Here is a 21,603-nt window from a genome sequence, read left to right as displayed (position 1 = left end):
TGAACTCTCTCCAAAGTATCAATATCCTTCTGGAGATATGGTCTCCAGTACTGAGCACAATACTCCAAATGAGGTCTCACTAGTGCTCTGTAGAGCGGCATGAGCACCTCCCTCTTTCTACTGGTAATTCCTCTCCCTATACACCCAAGCATTCTGCTAGCATTTCCTGCTGCTCTATGACATTGTCTGCCTACCTTTAAGTCTTCTGAAATAATGACCCCTAAATCCTTTTCCTCAGATACTGAGGTTAGGACTGTATCACTGATTTTATATTCTGCTCTTGGGTTTTTACGCCCCAGGTGCATTATTTTGCACTTATCCACATTAAATTTTAGTTGCCAGATTTTTGACCATTCCTCTAGTTTTCCTAAATCCTTTTCCATTTGGTGTATCCCTCCAGGAACATCAACCCTGTTACAAATCTTTGTGTCATCAGCAAAAAGACACACCTTACCATCGAGGCCTTCTGCAATTTCGCTGATAAAGATATTAAACAATATGGGTCCCAGAACAGATCCCTGAGGTACCCCACTGGTAACAAGTCCTTGGTCTGAATATACTCCATTGACTACAACCCTCTGTTGCCTGTCCCTCAGCCACTGCCTAATCCATTCAACAATATGGGAGTCCAAGCCCAAAGACTGCAATTTATTGATAAGCCTTCTGTGTGGGACAGTATCGAAAGCCTTACTGAAGTCTAGATAAGCGATGTCTACTGCACCTCCGCCATCTATTGTTTTAGTCACCCAATCAAAAAAATCAATAAGATTAGTTTGACATGATCTCCCTGAAGTAAACCCATGCTGTTTTTCATCTTTCAATCCATGGGATTTTAGATGTTCCACAATCCTCTCCTTAAGTATGGTTTCCATTAATTTCCCCACTATTGATGTCAGGCTTACTGGCCTATAGTTGCCCGATTCCTCCCTACTACCTTTCTTGTGAATCGGCACAACATTTGCTAATTTCCAATCTTCTGGGACGACTCCTGTTGCTAGTGATTGGTTAAATAAATCTGTTAATGGTTTTGCTAGTTCACCGCTGAGCACTTTTAATAGCTTTGGGTGTATCCCATCAGGCCCCTGTGACTTATTTGTATTGATTTTAGACAGCTGACTTAGGACCTCTTCCTCTGTAAAGACACATGCATCAAAAGATTCATTAGTCTTCTTTCCTAACTGAGGTCCATTTCCTTCATTTTCCTTCGTAAAGACTGAACAGAAGTATTCATTGAGGCAGTCAGCTAGTTCTTTATCTTCTTCCATATACCTTCCTTCTTTTGTTTTTAATTTTGTAATTCCTTGTTTTAGTTTCCTTTGTTCATTTATGTATCTGAAGAATGCCTTATCGCCTTTTTTCCCTGACTGAGCTAATTTCTCTTCTGCCTGTGCTTTAGAAGCTCTTATAACTTGTTTGGCCTCTCTCTGCCTAATCTTGTAAATTAGCCTGTCATCCTCGTTTTGTTTTTTTTATAATTCCTAAATGCTATCTTTTTGTTTTTAATGATTTTGGCCACTTCTGCTAAGTACCACAGTGGTCTTTTCCTTTTTTTGCTTTTACTGACAAGCCTAATGCAATTTTCTGTTGCCTTCAATAGTGCCTCTTTTAAGTAGTCCCATTTCTCCTGGACTCCAATGAAACTGTTCCAATCTGATAGGGACTCGTATACCACTAATCTAATTTTAGAAAAGTCTGTTTTTCTAAAATCTAAAACTTTTGTTTTTGTGTGGTGTGACTCAGTCACTGTGCTTATAGTAAACCACACTGACTGGTGATCACTAGATCCCAAGCTTTCCCCTACAGTAATATCATATACCAAATTCCCATTTGTGAATACTAAATCTAAAATGGCCTCCTTCCGGGTTGGCTCCTCAACTACTTGCTGTAGAGATAATCCCAGTAGGGAATTTAGAATATCTGTACTCCTGGCAGAACTAGCTATTTTGGTTTTCCAGTTTACAACAGGAAGATTGAAGTCTCCCATAATGATAACTTCCTCAACTAGTAGATCATCTAATTCTTTGACTTGGCTAGGTGGTCTATATATCACACCTACACGAGTTACCTTATAATTATCAAGCTGCAAGGTAACCCAAACTGACTCTAAATTGTTCTCGCTAACTTGTATCAAATTAGATTTTATGCTGTCTTTCACATACAGGGCCACCCCTCCCCCTTCTTGCCTTCCCTGTCTTTCCTGTATAGAGAGAACCCTGGTATTGATATATCCCAGTCATTACTCCCCTTGAACCACGTCTCAGTAACAGCCACTACATCTATATTCTCAGATGCCATTATAGCCTCAAGTTCATTGATCTTATTCCCTAAACTGCGAGCATTTGTAAATAAGAATCTGAGCTTGTCATTTCTTAACCTTTGTGCTACTGGCATCTTCTGGCGTTGTTCCGGGGGGCAGTCGGACTGCTGGATTATCACTCTTTTGCCCCCCTTTCCTAGTTTAAATGCTCCTTAGCAAATACTTGGAACTGTTCACCGAGGACATTCGTTCCTTTGAGAGAAAGATGCAAACCATCTTTCTTGTACAGTTCTTTTCCATTCCAACAAGAGCTAACATGAGACACAAAGCCAAACCCTTGGTTCCGACACCATTCACCAAGCCATACATTGAATTCCTTAATGCGCATCTTCCTGTCATGCTGAAGGTTATGCACAGGCAAAACTGCAGAGAATGAAACAGTTGATGCAACCTCCCGTATATCCTTTCCAAGTGTGTGAAAAGCTTCTTTCACCTTTGAAACCTCATTGCAGGCCAGATCGTTTGTCCCCAGATGGACAATAACATCCACTTCCCTTTCCTGTTTTGCTTGCCTAACAATATTAAGGATCCGTTGTCTATCCCTGCTAGCGGTAGCACCAGGGAGACATCTTACTACACCATTCTCCTCAAACTTCACACCTCTTATGATGGAATCGCCCACCAACAGCTGCTTACTATCAATTCTCACCTTCTCCTTTTTGTCTTTGGCTGCAGTCTTGCATACTTTAGGCATGGGAGATGATTGTTTCTCACCCACTGTGCTTGAGCCATCCGCCATGTTGCTCTTGCACTCTGAAAGTGCTGCAAATGAATTATGGAGAGCCACAGACTGTGGGACATGTCTTCTATCCACAACTCTCAGTCTACCAGAACCTACAGTAACCCATCTTCCATTTCTAGGGGGCCTCTGTGGCAGTGGCATTGCAATGTTCTCAGTCTGAGTTTGCTTAATGGTTAATTTACAAATCTCATATTTCAAAAAGGTAATTTCCTGTTGCATTATAGAGAGCTGTCTACAGATCAGACAGTATCCAAACCTCTAAAGAGTGGAACCTGAAATAAAAGCACAACAATTCCTGCACAGAACCAGGTCTGCCATTGCAAAGAGGGGGGGGGGGGGGAATAAAAAATAAATAAATAAATTTAAACAAACAAATCTTACTTGTTTAGATTGTATCCACCTCCAGATTACCTCCTGAGTATCTCCTGAATATCTCCAATGCACTTGCAGTCCCGCACTTGATTAGACCAGCACTAGATGTTCTTCAATTCTTTCAGGGAAATCCTCTGTTTCCTACTTAGGCTACTTTCACACTAGCGTTCAGAGCGGATCCGTCTGATGTCTGCCCAGACGGATCCGCTCATATAATGCAGACTTGGGATCTGTTCAGAACGGATCCGTCTGCATTATATTGTAGAAAAAATTCTAAGTGTGAAAGTAGTTCAGACGGATCCGTCCAGACTTTACATTGAAAGTCAATGGGGGACGGATCCATTTGAAAATTGAGCCATATAGTGTCAAATTCAAACGGATCCGTCCCCATTGACTTACATTGTAAGTCTGGACAGATCCGTTTGCCTCCGCACGGCCAGGCGGACACCCAAACGCTGCAAGCAGCGTTCAGGTGTCCGCCTGCTGAGCGGAGCGGAGGCTGAACGCTGCCAGACTGATGCATTCTGAGCGGATCCGCGTCCACTCAGAATGCATTAGGGCAGTACGGATGCGTTCGGGGCCGCTTGTGAGACCCTTCAAACGGAGCTCACAAGCAGAACCCCAACGCTAGTGTGAAAGTAGCCTTAAATTGTTGTGAAATCTAGTGTTACAAATCTCTTCGAAATCCCGTTTAACCAGCTTAGCAAAGATATCAACCGCTGGACAGGATGTCGTAGGGGACCAATGCTGCGATCGGCGGTGCAGATGTATGGGAAACTTAGATGTATCTTCCAGTTCCTGTTCATGAACAAGGCCTGAATTGCCCCTAACTTTTCTACTCCGCCAGAGGAAAGCAGCTGAACATAAAGGCACTTTAAATGTTTTTTTTTTTTTATAATGTACTGAATACACTGTATTCCCATGGACCCATTCCACCATTTGGTTCAATCTTCCTTTTCTCGTCCTACTCCTCCTCTTCCATCATATCAACATGCTTATTAGTCTGCCCTCACTCTTAATGTTGTAGAGGGTCAGCTCACCTGCAGGCCCTCACATATAATGTTTTAGAGGGTCAGATCACCAGCAAGCCCTCACCGACAATCTTTTAGAGGGTCAGCTCACCTGTAGGCCCTTGCATACAATGTTTTAGAGTGTCAGCTCACCTGCAGGCCCTTGAATGTAATGTTTTAGAGGGTCAGCTCACCAGCCGGCCCACACCTACAATCTTTTAGAGGGTCAACTCACCTGAAGGCCCTTGCATATAATGTTTTAGAGAGTCATCTCTGCAGCAGACCCTCACCCCTAATGTTTTAGATCAGTGATGCCCAACCTGCGGCCCGCGAAGCCGTGTCATGCGGCCCGTGCAGTAACAGGACTTTATCAGCGCAGGGCGCGCTGCAAACGGAGGGGCCAGTTCCTGGTGGTGTCGGGCTCAAGCATGGCGGTGGAGGATCTGACTGAAGCCTAAAGACCAGACATCAAGGTAGACCTGCATAAGAAGGGGACAGGGCAGTAATTGATGTATACATGTGTGTAATGTATGTAGTGCAGTGTGTGATCATCACATACTGCACTACATACATTACACACATGTATACATAACATGCCCCCTCACAGTAATAATGCCAAGATATGTGCCCCCTCACAGTAATAATGCCAAGATATGTGCCCTCTTCACAGATGTAATGCTCACACATGCCCCCTCACAGTAGTTATGCCCAGATATGTGCCCCCTCACAGTAGTAATGGTCACACATGCCCCCTCACAGTAGTTATGCCCAGATATGTGCCCCCTCACAGTAATAATGCCAAAATATGTGCCCTCTTCACAGATGTAATGCTCACACATGCCCCCTCACAGTAGTTATGCCCAGATATGTGCCCCCTCACATTAGTTATGCCCAGATATGTGCCCTCTTCACAGTAGTTATGCCCTGATATGTGCCCTCCTCACAGTAGTTATACCCTGATATGTGCCCCCTCACAGTAATAATGCCAAGATATGTGCCCTCTTCACAGATGTAATGCTCACACATGCCCCTTCACAGTAGTTATGCCCAGATATGTGTCCCCTCACAGTAGTTATGCCCAGATATGTGCCCTCTTCACAGTAGTTATGCCCTGATATGTGCCCTCCTCACAGTAGTTATACCCTGATATATGCCCCCTCACAGTAGTTATGCCCAGATATGTGCCCCCTCACAGTAGTTACGCCCAGATATGTGCCCTCTTCACAGTAGTTATGCTCACTCGTGCCCCCTAACAGTAGTTATGCCCTGATATGTGCCCTCTTCACAGTAGTAATGCTCACACGTGCCCCCTCACAGCATTTGCATTTCTTTCTGACAAAGCTACCTGGTTCCGGCAAGCAAAATTTATACCAAGTCTAGTGCGGCCCTTAGACGAAAAAAAGAGGCTCACCAGCAGGCCCTCGCGCGTAATGTTTTAGATGTTCAGATCAGCAGGCCCTTGCTCCTAATGTTTTTGAGGGTCACCAGCAGGCCATCAATCATAATTTTTCAAGGGTGTATGATGCCCTCCTTTATGTGTAATAAAGGGTGTATTGGAGTGGAAGCCCTTTCACTTAGTGTATAGGCTTTATGAGTGTAGGAGTCCCACTACCTGAACAATTGTACCACAATGTAAATGAGGCCCTCCATAAGGTGATATACAGGTTGTATCGGAGTGCCTTTTCCTTGTAATTTTTGGCAGCACTTGCACTTTATATACAAGTAAATATACAGGAAAGAACGTTTCTTAATTTTTCCTCTAAAATCGATTTTATCTTCGGTTTTGTGAACGGTCCCTGGTAACCCGGCCTGGCATCCAGCTGAGAGCAGGAGCGCACAGCGTCATTGGTTGCTATGACGCCGTGCGCTTCATGCGCCACTGCACTACAGTAATACACTCGTATGATCTATACGAGTGTATTACTGTAGTGCAGCGGCGGCATGAAGCGTACGGCGTCATAGCAACTAATGACGCCGTGCGCTCCTGCTCTCAGCTGGATGCCAGGCCGGGTTACCACGGATGCATTCGGCTGGATGCATTCGGCCTCAGTCTGTAAAAGTAGCTTACTACTCGGACAACATCGTTCCCAGAAGCGACCTGGGAGTCCAAGATGCATTTAGATATCATCCCCATGCTGTTCCCGAACCATTTCGGTGGTGTTTCCAATTAATGACATTTTCGTATGAACCAGACACCCTCCCCTCTTCAGAGCAGGGGGTGCCTGGTTTAATGCTCAGGTTCTCCCATTGACTTCCATTGTGCTCGGGTGCTCGGTAGAGCACCCGAGCATCCCGAGGTGTTTGACCCGAGCACCCGAACACGTTGGTGCTTGATCAACACTAATCTCTATAAATTAAATGTAATTAATAAATCTATATAATTGATAAAACCATATAATGTCTTTTTCTTTCTCAGCTGGTAAGAAACCTATCATCACTGTATAAACAAATAGTCACTTCCAGTAGATGCCTTGTATTGCTTTAACCCCTTTAGGACCCTACTATTTTTTACCTTAAGGACCTGGCCATTTTTTGCAAATCTGACATGTGTCACTTTATGTGGTGATAACTTAAAAATGCTTTTAATTATCCAAGCTATTCTGAGATTGTTTTCTCATCACATATTGTACTTTATGACAGTGGTACATTTGAGTCTAAACATTTCATTTTTATTTATAAAAAAAATATCAAATTTACCAAAAATTTGAAAAAATTCATAATTTTCTAAATTTCTATTTCTCTGCTTTTAAAACAGATTGTGATACCTCCTAAAATAGTTATTACTTTACATTTCCCATATGTCTACTTCATGTTTGGATCATTTTGTAAATGACATTTTATTTTTTGGGACGTTAGAAGGCTTAGAGGTTTAGAAGAAAATCTTCAAGTTTTTCAGAAAATTTCCAAAACCCACTTTTTAAGGACCAGTTCAGGTATGAAGTCACTTTATGAGGCCTACATAATAGAAACCTCCCATAAATGGCCCCATTTTAAAAACTACACCCCTTAAACTGCTGTACGGGCACACGGCAGGGCGCAGAAGGAGAGGAACGCCATATGGTTTTTAGAAGGCAGATTTCACTGGGATAATTTTAAGTTGCCATGTCACATTTGAAGACCCCCTGATGCACCCCTAGAGTAGAAACTCCAAGAAAGTGACCCCATTTTGGAAACTACACCACTCAAGGTATTCAAAACTGATTTTACAAACTTTGTTAACTCTTTAGGTGTTCCACAAGAATTAAAGGAAAATGTAGATGAAATTTCATGATTTTTACTTTTTTGGCAGATTTTCCATTTTAATCATTTTTTTCCAGTAACAAAGCAAGGGTTAACAGCCAAACAAAACTCAATATTTATTGCCCTGTGTTTTCACCGATGCTGGCGAATACAGCAGGGGTCCGGCTATCGATGACTGCTGGACCCCTGCCGCTGATCGGTCGGACGCAGCTCCTGCACCCGCCCGATCAGTCCGCCGTACATGGCACCCGCCTGATCAGCCCGCCGTACATGTACAGAGCTAGTCCTTAAGTCACGTCTACCAGCGCCGTACATGTACTGCATGGGTCCTTATGGGGTTAAAAATACATTATTATGTTGTTAATATGCCGATTTCTGGATCTCCTCTATAATGGTAAGAATGGTAAATTATACCACCATCAAACATACATTCTTGTACTCAAGTCAAGTGCAAGGATTCTTTTTTTTTTTATTTGTCCCAATATTTTGGGGGCTACCTACCCCAATAAAAAAACAAAAAAAACCCATTGTTGACTACCGCCTCCTCAACCTCCGACTCCATATCCACCTCCTTCTCTGAGTTGCAGGTTAATAATTTGTAATTTTTAGTTATTTCCCTATCCACATTTGTTTGCAGAGCAGTTGCCATGCTCTTAAGCACATTTTACTGCCTTTTACATCCCTCTAGCCTTTTCAAGGACTATTTTAGAGCCATTTTAATTTTAAAAAAAGTGCCAATTTTACTGAAAAAATTCTTATTTTCAATTGTCAGGTGACATTTTACCATTTTTGGCATATACAAACCCCTGCTGTGCCTGGGTGACAGGGTCCTAAATCTCTCAAAATCCTCTGTTGTATTGCTGGGTGACAAGAACCCCCTTTTTCCGTGAATGAACCCCTGCTGTGCCTGGGTGACAGGGGCCTAAATCTCTCAAAATCCTCTGTTGTATTGCTGGGTGACATGAACCCCCTTTTGCCGTGAATGAACCCCTGCTGTGCTTGGGTGACAGGGGCCTAAATCTCTCAAAATCCTCTGTTCTATTGCTGGGTGACATGATCCCCCTTTTGCCGTGAATGAACCCCTGCTGTGCCTGGGTGACAGGGGCCTAAATCTCTCAAAATCCTCTGTTGTATTGCTGGGTGACATGAACCCCCTTTTGCCGTGAATGAACCCCTGCTGTGCTTGGGTGACAGGGGCCTAAATCTCTCAAAATCCTCTGTTCTATTGCTGGGTGACATGATCCCCCTTTTGCCGTGAATGAACCCCTGCTGTGCCTGGGTGACAGGGGCCTAAATCTCTCAAAATCGTCTGTTCTATTGCTGGGTGACATGAACCCCCTTTTGCCGTGAATGAACCCCTGCTGTGCTTGGGTGACAGGGGCCTAAATCTCTCAAAATCCTCTGTTCTATTGCTGGGTGACATGATCCCCCTTTTGCCGTGAATGAACCCCTGCTGTGCCTGGGTGACAGGGGCATAAATCTCTCAAAATCGTCTGTTCTATTGCTGGGTGACATGAACCCCTGCTCTGCATTGCTGACAGGGAACAAAATTTTGGGAAAACATCTGTTACTGATCGGAAAATGCGCAACTACAAGTGCACACTGATGATAGCATTCCCACCTGACAGCGGGGGCACAGTGGAAGCACAAGGCAATGGCAGAGGAGGAGGAAGAGGTCGCCAATGCAGCTGGGGCACCACCAGCACCTGAGAAGGCAGGGTTAGCATGGCCAAAATGTGGAAAAGCTTTGTCAGCCTTGGAGGTGCTGACCTGCCCTGCAGCCAGTGTATAGTGTGAACGTGTGTTTAGCATGGCAGAGAGCATTATCATAGGCCGCAGCCAATGTGGACAAGCTTACGTTTATTAAAATGAACCACGCATGGATCCCACAGGACTTGTCCGTACCTTGTGCAGAATAGACATTTATACCAGCCTCAACCATCCATTCTTGTACTCAAGTGCACTTATTCTTTGTTTTATTTTGTTATATGTCCCAATACTTTGGGGAATACCCCAATTTAAAAATAAAAAATAACACAAATCAGTGTTGGCTATCTATTCCTCCTTCACCGCCGCTTCCACCTACACCGCCTCCTCAACCTCCTACTCCTAGATCCAGATTATTTTTATTTTTTCTGTATTTTATGTTATTTTAAGTCATTTCCCTATTCACATTTGTTTGCAGAACCGTTGTCATGCTCTTAAGCACATTTTTATGCCTTTTGCAGCCCTCTAGCCCTTTCCAGGACTATTTTAGAGCCATTTTAGTGCCCAAAAGTTCGGGTCCCCATTGACTTCAATGGGGTTCGGGTTCAGGGTCAAGTTCGGGTTAAGTTCGGGTCCCGAACCCAAACTTTTTTTTCCAAGTTCGGCCGAACCTGCCGAACCCAAACATCCAGGTGTCAGCTCAACTCTAGTTGCAGGTATCGGAGTCGTATGGAATAATATATTCCCAGATGTGTCCGTGGGGTACAAAATTGGTCCCAAAAGTAGCCAGGTCGCAGAGCTTACCGCTGTGTATAAAACCGTACAAATGGCTATCGAATCTGGTATTAAAGAGTTTGTTATAATGACAGATTCTAATTATGTTCGCAACAGCTTTGTGGAGTACTTCCCTGGATGGAAGAGGTCTAACAGGGTTAGAAGCAACAACAAGCCTGTCAAACATGGTAAAATGTTTTGTAGGATAGACGAGATGGTTATCTCCCACGGTCTCACCATTTACTGGAAGAAGGTAAGTGGCCACTCAAAATATCTAGGTGTGGATAAGGAAGGGAATGATTTGGCAGATTCCCTGGCCAAACAAGGAGCCATTAATGGAGAATTCCTGAATGTTGTTGACATTATGGGGACTGTTCAAGTGGAGGCAACGATAAGAAGACAGGCTCAAAAGGAGGCCGAAGCCAATGTGGTGCAATGAAGCCAAGATTCCCCTTGTGAGGATCTCAATGCAAGTCAAAAGGGGGATCCAGTCTTTGGTATCTTTTACAAACACATTGAAGATCCACAGAATTGTCCCATAACTGTGGAAGACTGTGTAGGCAAAGAAGAGTTACGGATTTTGATGAAAGGTAAGTCCCAATTCTCGTTACAGGATGAATAGTTGGCAAGAACCTCGAAGAATGTTATCTCATAATGGGTGGTACCCGTGGAATTCCGAGGTTTGATGTTACAGCACGCCCATGACGCCCCAATGGCTGGTCATTGAGGTGAGAAGTTAACGTATTAATTATTACGGGATTATTGGCCTCATATGTTGCAAGACGTTCGCACATATTATCAAGGCTTTTTTAATATGTCCTCAATTCCAGCCACAAGCACCCACACATCGGGCACCACTGATGAAAAGGGGAATGTCCATGCCATGGTCAGACATCCAGATTGACTTTATTGGACCAGTAATAACTTCATCAAAAGGCAACAGATATATGTTGTTTATTCACAAAATGGGTGGAATGTCTGCCTTGCAAAACATGCAGTTCCAGCATTAATCACGTATTTTCCAGTTTTGGTTTTCCACAACGCATCGAGTCCGATCGCGGAAGTCATTTCACTAGTGAGGTGATGACGAAAATGTGGGAGATACTGGGGGTAAAAAGAAAGCTACATATAGCTTATCGGCCAGCCTCTAGTGGTGGAGTAGAACGCTACAACCAAACAATTGTCAACATTCTAAAGAAATTTGTCAATGAATCCGGTAAAGACTGGGATGTAAGGTTGCCTTTGGTTCTCATGGCCATCAGGGCCACCCCAAGCGCGGCAACCAAACTTTCTCCCTTCGAAATGATCACAGGCAGGAAGATGGTATTACCCCAGCATTTACTCTACCGGACAACAGACCACAATTTGATAAATGCTTTAACAGCTCATCAGTAAATGGAGAATCTACGCAAGCACCTTCAGCATGCATTTGCATTTGCCCAGAAGAATCTAGAGAAAGCAGCAGTAAGAGCCAAAACCTACTATGACCTGAGGACTACTCAAAAGGAATACCAGATTTCTGATCAGGTTTATCTCTATAACTTTGCACGGGATCAGGTGAAGGAAAGGAAGTTCCTGCCTTCCTGGAAGGGACCCTAAGTCGTCGTTGACAAATTGTCACCTGTGGTCTACAAGATCAAAATTCCTAAAGGGGATCGATTTATAGAGAAATGGGTGCATATTAATCAATTACGTGTTTGTCATCCTAGGTCACAACTCCACAAAATGGAAGAATTACCGGATGATGAGGAGTGAAGAGATATCAAGGTTCCAACTAAAGACAGAAACCCAGGATCGGTATCCTATAAACAAATGAGTGTACTAACCTATCCTCATGTATTTTTCCTCTGTAACTAATTATCTCTTGACTCACTTCTGAACCAAGAACTTGCTCTGTTAAAGAAAGAAAACTATGCCAAATTGAAGATATATGGTAGTATGACTTCTTTTATAGTAGGGTTGATAAAAAGAAAATTGGAAAGATGTATGGGTTTATATTTGTCATACAATATATTATAGGCACAAGATTGCATCAAAGATTGTAGCTGTTATCTACATCGTCCTAGTCTTGGGGAAGGAGTTCCACGCTGAACCGATCGCTGTACCAGGTCCTTCATCTGGGATCATGCTGCAGAATACCACAGGCTTCATCTTGGCGAATAAGCGGATTCTATCCCAGAAGATCTACGTCAGTTTGGATCCAAGCATCTCTGTTGAAAGACAGTTGAACGTTTCCAAGATTCAGTCTCCAGAGATAAAGATGTGGTATAAAGTACACGTTGGTTATTCCCAAGAATGGATTACACAGATCCTGGAACAGACAAGAAAGACCCTGACCAGGGAACAGTTTTCCCAGAGTCAACGACCAAAGCGGTTCATTTCTGCGATTGCAGCTACCATAATCTTTGGCGTAGTAGGCGCTGTCGTTGCCACTGGTGTATCAGCTGCTAATTCCATCTCTATTAAGACATTGGAACTTTAGATCGGTTCGCTAAAAAGGAATCTGATGACTATACATGCAGAGATGGAAAATCAGAAGCAACATCTATCAGAGGACACTATTGTTACCACCAACTTACATTTAAAGTTATTGACCCACTCAATAAATCTTCATGAGCGTAACGAACAATTTAAACAAAAACTTATATTCATAAAGGAACCCGAATGAAAAGCCCTTTTGACATTCCAATGTAATCCAATTTTATTTCAATGGATTAGATTGTAATGAATGGGGATTTGTTGTGCTTTTTCAATAGGTGTATAACATTTATATCTAAATATCCTAATTATAGTAAATTTTATTATATAATAGGCCATATTGTGTTATATTTTATATTTACCATTGTGTATGTATTTTAAAGTAGGCCGAGGGAGGTTCATGGAGAGGACACAGTTCATATAATTTCTTCTCTATAGATGTACCAGTCTGAGAAGAGTCATTCTTGTCTCCTTAGATTTATGACTGAGATAAGGATACTCTCTAGACGCATCTGGTACTAATTATCCCTATGGTTTAATGTCTATTGATGAAGCAGAAAAACTGTGATATATGTATACACGTATAGTAAACTTTAGTTTTTAGTATAAGATAATCAATAGGACTCATGTATTGTACTATGTTGTTAAATATTATAAAGGACGTCAATGCATCTATTATCTTATATATTTCTCACTAGGAACGCATGCACTCCTAAAGCATGGCGAGAAGAATTTTAAGCTCCCGGCGCATATTCGCATGAAGGAACCAGATATAGGAACAGTGTAAGGTAGGAAACCTGTGCGACTTTTTTATGCGAACTAAAGGGAATTTAGTAGGAAATAATATACACTGCCTGCATGTACTACCACCATTAGCCTGCGCAGATATATTAACACTATATACAGATATCATACTCTTTTACTGGCCCTATCAGGGGGACCAGCATTTATATTCAGCAGCGGCATCTTGTTATTGTCAATAAGACACTACATAGGACTCACACACTTGGGAGCGCGGTAGCGCATTTCTTTAATATAAGTGTAGACTTTGTTAGTAAGGTAGGGTTATTTCAACTAACAATCAATCAACCGTTGAAGTAACAGAGGAGACACTCGTCTGTAAGAGTACAAGGTCTATTGTATTCTTATCGGAGCTTGGGAAAACATCTCAAATGGTACCTTAACGTCTATGTTTTAATTGGTATATGTGTCAAAGTTAATCTCTTTAGGATTCCCTTTGTTATGTGTATGGAATGTAAGACTAAATCAGACCTGGACATTTAACCCTTACTAGTATAAAGCTAATAGCTTATGCAATAGTGCCACCTAGGTATGAATAGGTAACATTACACCAACAGCAGAAATGCATTCTGAGTAATACCGCGACATCACAGTTCTTATCATATGTACACGCCTAACCAACAATGATTCCTCTAAGAGAGGAATCCCAGCTGGTACCCCAGGAGATATAGGAAGAGGGAGAGGAGTACGAGGGTGTTGACCAAAAACAAAAAATAATGGAGAGTATCCAGTAGACTCACTAGTGTGGTTATTATAGGAGAATTCAGCCCAAGGTAGCAATTTTACCCAGTTGTCGTGTTGGGCTGACACAAAATGCCGGAGATAGTTCTCCAGTATTTGATTGACCAGCTCAACTTGCCCGTTGGTCTGGGGATGACTGGAAGAGAAGTACAGCTCAATTTCGAGCAGCCGGCAAAGAGCTCTCCAGAGCTTAGAGGTAAACTGGACTCCTCGATCGGAAACAATATGCCAAGGTAAACCATGCAAGTGAAATATGTGTCTTATGAACAGTTTAGCAAGTTCAGCAGCCGAGGGCAGTCCAGCCAAAATAACAAAGTGCGCCATCTTGGAGAAGAGGTCCACGACCACCCAAATAGCTGTACATCTGGCAGAATAGAGCAGATCTGTAACAAAGTCCATGGCAATGTGTTGCCATGGGGCATCAGGAACAGGAAGGGGTAACAACAGCCTGGGTGGTTTGGTCCTGGAGACTTTATTCTGAGCACAGATGGTGCAGGCAGACACATAATCACATATATCGTTAGACAGTGTGGGCCACCAGTAGTGGCGGGACAAAAGTTCTGTGGTCTTGCGGATTTCTGGGTGACCAGCCAGTTTGGAGTTGTGCCCCCAAGCTAGAATACATTTTCTCTTGGCAGATGGTACGAATGTCTTCCCGGGAGGGATGTCTTTTAACAGGACAGGAGCCACTGTGATCAATCGAGCAAGATCTACAATGTACTGGGGCTCCTCCTGCTGGTCAGAGAAGTCAAATGACCGAGACAGAGCATCCGCCTTGATGTTCTTCTCGGCCGGGGCGAAAGTGCAGCTCAAAATCAAAATGGAAGAAGAGTCCCCACCTGGCTGGCGAGGGTTCAGACACTAGGATGTCTGGAGATGTGTAAGGTTCTTGTGGTCGAGGAACAAACATTACTGGATGCTGGGCCCCCTCCAAGGCAAGTTTTTTATGTCCAGAAGCTCCCTGTCTCCTATACAGTAATTCCTCTCAGCAGGGGAAAAGAGCTTGAAGGAGAATCCACATGTAAACATCTTGCCCTTGGAACATTTTTGTAGTAAAAGAGCACCGGCTCCTATGGAGGAGTCGGCCACTTCTAAAAAGAATTGGCGGGAGACATCGGGATGATGCAGAACAGGTGCATAAGCAAAATACCTTTTTAATTGGATGAAGGCGGTCTCCGCCTCAAGAGTCCAGTCTCTGGCATTCACCCCTTTCCTGGTAAGAGCGGAGATCGGAGATTTAAGAGATGAAAAATTTGGGATGAACAGAGGATAGAAATTAGCAAATCCAAAAAAGCACTGTATAGCACAAAGACCCTGTGGGCAGAGCCAGTCCATCACTGCATTCAATTTCTCCAGATCCATCTGCAACCCGGGATCCGATATTATGACTGTACAGTTCTACATAGCTTAGTATTGTCTGCAAAAATAGAAATGGTGCTATTAATCTTGTCTGTGATATCATTAATAAATAAATTAAATATTAAAAGGCCCAGCACTGAACCATAGGGTACACCACTTATTACCCGGGACCATTCTGAATAAGAATCATTGACCACAACTCTCTGGACACGGTCCTTCAGCCAGTTTACAATCCAATTACAAACTATACTTTCCAAGCCTATAGACCTTACTTTACCTATTAAACGTCTATGAGGGACAGTATCAAAAGCCTTTGCAAAATCCACAGCCGCCCCTCTGTCCAGGCTACTAATCACCACCTCATAAAAACAAAATCGGGTTAGTCTGACAACTTCTATCCTTGGTAAACCCATGCTGGTTATCACTTATAATATTATTTACAGTCACATACTCCTGTATATTGACCTTCAAACATTGACACAACAGAAGTTAAACTAACTGGTCTATAATTACCTGTGAAGGACCTTGATCCTTTTTTGAATATGGACACCATGTTTGCCTTGCGCCAATCACTTGGCACTGTACCAGTACCTAGAGAATCTATAAAAATTATAAACAGGGGCACAGCAATGACTAAAATTAGCTTTTTAAGCACTCTTGGGTGTAATTCATCTGGACCCAGAGCCTTGTTCACATTTACCCTATTTAACTTATCTTGGACCCCATCTACAGTTAGCCAAGTGAGTATATTACTGGATGTACTAACAGCCCCAGTACCACAGATATAAGCTCTTTTCTCTTCTTTTGTAAATACAGAGCTAAAAAACCCATTTAGTAAGGGTACTTTCACACTAGCGTTTTTCTTTTCCGGCACCGAGTTCCGTCAAAAGGGCTCAATGCCGGAAAAGAACTGATCAGTTTTATCCCCATGCATTCTGAATGGAGAGCAATCCGTTTAGGATGCATCAGGATGTCTTCCATTCAGTCATTTTGACTGATCAGGCAAAAGAGAAAACAGTAGCATGCACAGACCGAAATAAAGGTGAACACCGGAAAGACGGATCCAGCATTTCAATGCATTTTTTTTTTACTGATCAGGCATTTTTAAGACTGATCAGGATCCTGATCAGTCTTACTAATGCCATCAGTTGGCATACGTTTTGCCGGATCCGGCAGGCAGTTCCGGCAACGGAACTGCTTGCCGGATCACTCTGCCACAAGTGTGAAAGTAGCCTAACTATCTCCTTTCTACAGATTTTATTAAAGGGAACCTGTCATCAACTTTATGCTTCCCATACTAAAGGCAGCATAAAGTAGAGGCAGGCGAGTTGCTTTCAGCAGTCTTTCATTTATAAGTTAAAAGTAAGTGGTTGCCGAGAACCAACATCACAATCATTGCAGACTGGGCCTGGAAAAGAGTCATGGCCACCTGAGAAGAGTCATGGTTATAAATTGACTGACTCTTCTAACTAGTTTTCTCCCTTTCTCTCTAGGAGAGAACTGCCAATCATCAGCAGATGTGCGGGGAGAGCAGATGATTATGAATAACCATGACTCTTCATGTAGATTTGACTCTTTTCAAGGCCTGGGCTGTAATGATAATGATAAAGCTGGTTCTCGGCCACAACTTACTATTAGCTCATAAGTGACACACCTATGAAATCAGCATTTCTGTCACTACTTTGTGCTGTCCTCAGTCAGGTCAGCATAAAAATGATGACATGTTCCCTTTAAGCCCTTTGTAATCTTCAAACGCTACAGCTGACACCTCAGATTTGTATTTTTTAAATGCCCTTTTTTTTGTCTTTTATTGCCCTTTTTTTACAGTAGCTGTAAGCCATGGGGGGTTTAATTTTAGCCATTTATACTTGTTACCTAAAGGAATACATTTTTTGTGCAATTACTCAATGTGGATTTGAAGCTCTGCCATCTATCCTCAGTATTATTATGTGACAGTAGCTGCACCCAGTCTAGGCCCTGAAATTAGCCTTTTGAAATTTAGTGTCTTTGCTCTGCCTGACAGAGTTTCCTTCTTATAGTGGGGGGGGATATAATTATATTGTGGTCACTATTACCTTGTGTTTCTCGAACAGTAACATTTCCAACAAGCTCTGCATCATTAGAAGTTACCAGATCCAACAGAGCATCACCCCTAGTGGGAGCTTCTACAAACTGGCCCATAAAGTGGTCCTGCAGCAAGTTGAGGAATTTTCTCCCCTTTGTGGTTGAGGCAAAATCATGACCCCAGTCAATGTCTGGGAAGTTAAAATCTCCCATTATGCCCACTGTACCAGCTTGTGCCACCCGCTCTATTTGGTTATACAGTTGCGTTTCTATCTCTTCTGTGATGTTAGGGGGTCTATAGATTACACCAAGTATTATTTTTTTCAGTGTTTTTATCCCTTTGAACTTCCACCCATAAGGTTTCCACATCCTTACCCACAATTGCCTCTTTCACACTTGTCTTCAGATAACTCCTCACATACAGGCACACCCCACCACCTTTTCTATTGACCCTATCTTTCCTAAATAGTGTAAAACCCTTAATATTTACAGCCCAGTCATGCGAAGAGTCCAACCATGTCTCAGCCACACCAACTACATCTATGTGTTCTTCTAGCTAGACTTCTGGCATTTGTGAAAATACATTTTAAATTACTATTACCTGTAAAGTGACTATCTGGGATTTTTGGGTTACCTTGGTTGATGTTTGTATGTAACAGGTTCTTGTTACCAGCAGTTCTATTTTTTCTAAGTGTATAGTTATGCCCAATCTTCTCCCTACTTTCCTGGCTAACCCCAGCCCCCACTAAATCCCCACTGTCCCCTTCTATAGCCCACTCTCTATCTACATTATCTACCCCCTTATTAGTATGACCCCCCCACCCTCCCAAGATCCGGTCAGAAAGACCCTCCTAGAACACCGCCAGTTGAGCATCATTGTTCCATGCAAGTTCGGCAGCCAGGGTACGAAACTGGATAGCATACTGACCTACAGACTAGTAACCCTGTCGTAGACGCAGCAGAGCTGATGCAGCGGAGGATGTGGGGCCGGGCTCTTCAAAGACCAGCCGGAAGGTAGCCAGGAAAAACTGCAGATTAGTGGTCTCTGGACCTCCATGCTCCCAAGCAAGGGCCTCATCAGACAGCAGGGACACAATAAAGCAACCTTGGACCGCTCAGTGGGAAACTTCTGCCCATGCAACTCAAAGTGGATCAGGCACTGGTTCCTCCACTATAGCGGGATGGCAGAAGAGTTGCAAACCAGAGGTACACAAGTCTGGATTCGGTGTGGGAATTGCAGGAGTAGCAGCAACTGGTGATCCTGCAGTAGCTGGAGAAGAGATGGCATCCAGACGAGCAGCAACATTTTGCATGAACTGCATCATGACGTCCTGGCATTCGCTCTGACGCCTCACTTAATTTAACAATTCCAGAAAAACAGGCTTGGAGTGACCAAAGGGGTCCATGGCCTCAGTGTACTGTCACAAACAAGCGGGTGTGAACCCACTGTGCCACGTGTCTTACCTCCTCTAAGGGCATTGTCTAAGTGAACCCCTTGATTCTTCACAATACCCCTGATTGTGGGGATAGACTTTCCCGAGGGGAACACCAGGTCGCTACCTCTTGAGGAGGATAGGTACACGAGGCAACTGGTGCAGGAGGTACCTGAGAAAGGTACCAGAAGTACAAGCGCAGTCAGGCAGGCGGAGTCGTTACCAGGAGCAACAGTGCAAGACCGAAGGATGAGGCAGAGGCGTAGTCAGACAGGCAAAAGGTCAGGGCAGGTGGCACAGGTACACGTCAGGCAATCCGGATCAGCAACAAGAGAGTCAAGACAAGCTGGCAGAGATCAACGAGAGACAGAATCCAGGAACAAGTCAGGAACACCAGTGGTTATCAGGAACCTAAGCAGAGCACAAGGACCTTGACACTGAGGCATCTGGGAAGGGGACTGAGCCACTTATACATGCACATGAGGGCTAGGATTGGTAAGCGAGGTAACATGACCTAACATATAAAACCCAGGAAGTGACGCGCGCCAGCCCTTAAGACAGTGCTGCAAAAAACCAGCAGCAAGCATGCTGTGGCCAGGGCTGAGATGAAACTGTGGAGCGAGTCCTCAGAACCAAAGCACCTACACAAACAGAGCCCAGAGCTGCAGCAGTGAATGGGAAGCTCTGGCCACAGATCACCGCTGAGCACGGCACCCGGGACCACGGTGGGAAGCAGGGAAACAGCAGCGGCTGTTACAAAGACATTGCGCAATTGAGGAATATTGGGGGGGGGGGATTCAAAAAATATCAAGACCATCTAAGTGAAGTGAACAGACTTTCACGTTAGTATCTAAAAGGGTGATAAGACACCTAACCTTCTGTATGATATAATGATTCATACAGATTTACTTTGCCTAAGGTGAAAGTCATAGTCAGCTGACTTTATACACATGATGTAGGTCTACCTGAATTTAGAAAGGTACTGAAGGAAAACAAAAGATATAATCAATGATGTATTCTTCAACTTGTCTTATACCCTTTTGTTTATATACTGGAAGACGCTGAAGATTTAAAAGGTGTTCTCTGCGATTTAAAGGCTATGGACACAAGAGATTTTTTTTATTGCATTCTACCCTTTTTGGGCTAAAAACATTTTTTTCAGTTGGTCTTTATTAAACATTTTCAGCAATTTTTCCTCTACAGCTTTCACTTTCAGTGCATCAGCAGACTGTTGCTTTCTGCTACATAGTGAATCCATCAGAGACTTGCTCTGATGGCTCCGTCTGTAGCCCTTATCTCTGAACTACTGACAGCTCTTAACCACTCAAGTAACCTAAACTCCTATCAAACTGTTAAGCATTAAACTATAAATGATCATTTATGAGTTGTTAGGAAAACACAGATAAGGGCTATTGACTGAACTCCTTCCTTTGGTTACACACCCCAACATAATAGCGATCAAAAGACTGCTAACATTATTCTACATCCTAAGAAATGGTGTTACACAGCTCATATCCTGCCAGCATCCACATTCATCCATGTGGCAGATAGAGGACTAATGTGTGATCACATTTCATGTTTCTAGGACAATAACCCAAGATTACGGTGGATATGAGGGTTTCTATCAACTCACACACTTATTCACACAAACAATTCGTCCTCCAGTGACAAAGGCCCTACAGAAATACAATTCTAATAATTTTAAAAGGCAAAAGAAACCAATTCTACATTTAGCTTTTATTGAAAAATACTGCACAACTGCATGACATTAATATTTTCTGAACATTTTAGGAATTTCATGCATTTTTAAACACAGTTTATTATAAAAATGCCATTGTCTCCAATTTGATTCTAGGAAACTATTGCCAACTGCAACTATTATTGTTATCATTTATATTGGCACAATATTCTTAAAAATGTATTTGTACTTTAAAAAAAATAATTTGATATGTCATAGTGACTTCATAGGTTTTGATCGTGGGGGGCAGATTACCTAGAATCTGGACGATCGCTCAAATGAGGAGAACAAAGTGTTCACACAAAACACTCTCTCCTGGCTGATGGAGATGGACTTAAGGCTGGCTCATAGACCTCCACTGAGGCTGTCTTCAGCAGCGAGGAGAAACGGCGTTCTATGTGAATGCTTCTATCTGCTCATTTAAGCGATCGGCTCAGGTCTCATCACTTGGACATCCACTGATCAAAACCTTTGATATGTTACTATGACATACAGTATCAAAAAAAGTACACTTTAAAGAGAATTTCCCCCCAAACATAGCATTTTTTAAGTAAATCAGATGTTAGGGTAGCATCCAAAGTTTAGTAACAATTTTTTATTTTTGTTTTCTTGTGGTGGTGTGCCCATCATTGCAAATCTAATGGCAGGAAATGGATCCATATGTGTTGCCACTGATTGAATATGCTGAAAAAGCGTCGGCGTACCAGAAACTTCTAAGAAGATAAAAAGGAATTCAAAGTGACAATCAATATGGCTGCATTTGCCATTTTTGCAAAAATGAGGGATACAGCTCAAAAGAAAAGCTCTAAGTAAAACAAACAATATTA

At 42.9% G+C, this 21,603-nt stretch overlaps 1 protein-coding gene across 1 annotated transcript in view; it reads right to left on the bottom strand.

The window, feature by feature from the left end:
- Positions 1-1,688: 1,688 nt before the first annotated feature.
- The window catches only part of LOC121002248 (desmocollin-3-like), a 60,169-nt gene continuing 40,254 nt past the window's right edge, over positions 1,689-21,603 (bottom strand). The window contains exons 17-19 of the mRNA XM_040433621.1: positions 15,480-15,496; positions 4,997-5,004; positions 1,689-1,700 (exon numbers count right to left, since the gene is read on the bottom strand). The gene's annotated coding sequence lies outside the window, so the exon portion shown is untranslated. The remainder of the gene's footprint in view (positions 1,701-4,996; positions 5,005-15,479; positions 15,497-21,603) is intronic.

Source organism: Bufo bufo, chromosome 5 (assembly GCF_905171765.1).
Source record: "Bufo bufo chromosome 5, aBufBuf1.1, whole genome shotgun sequence".
Lineage (NCBI taxonomy): Eukaryota > Metazoa > Chordata > Amphibia > Anura > Bufonidae > Bufo > Bufo bufo.
Note: the sequence above shows the minus strand (reverse complement) of the source record. Positions and strands in the feature narration are given on the sequence as shown.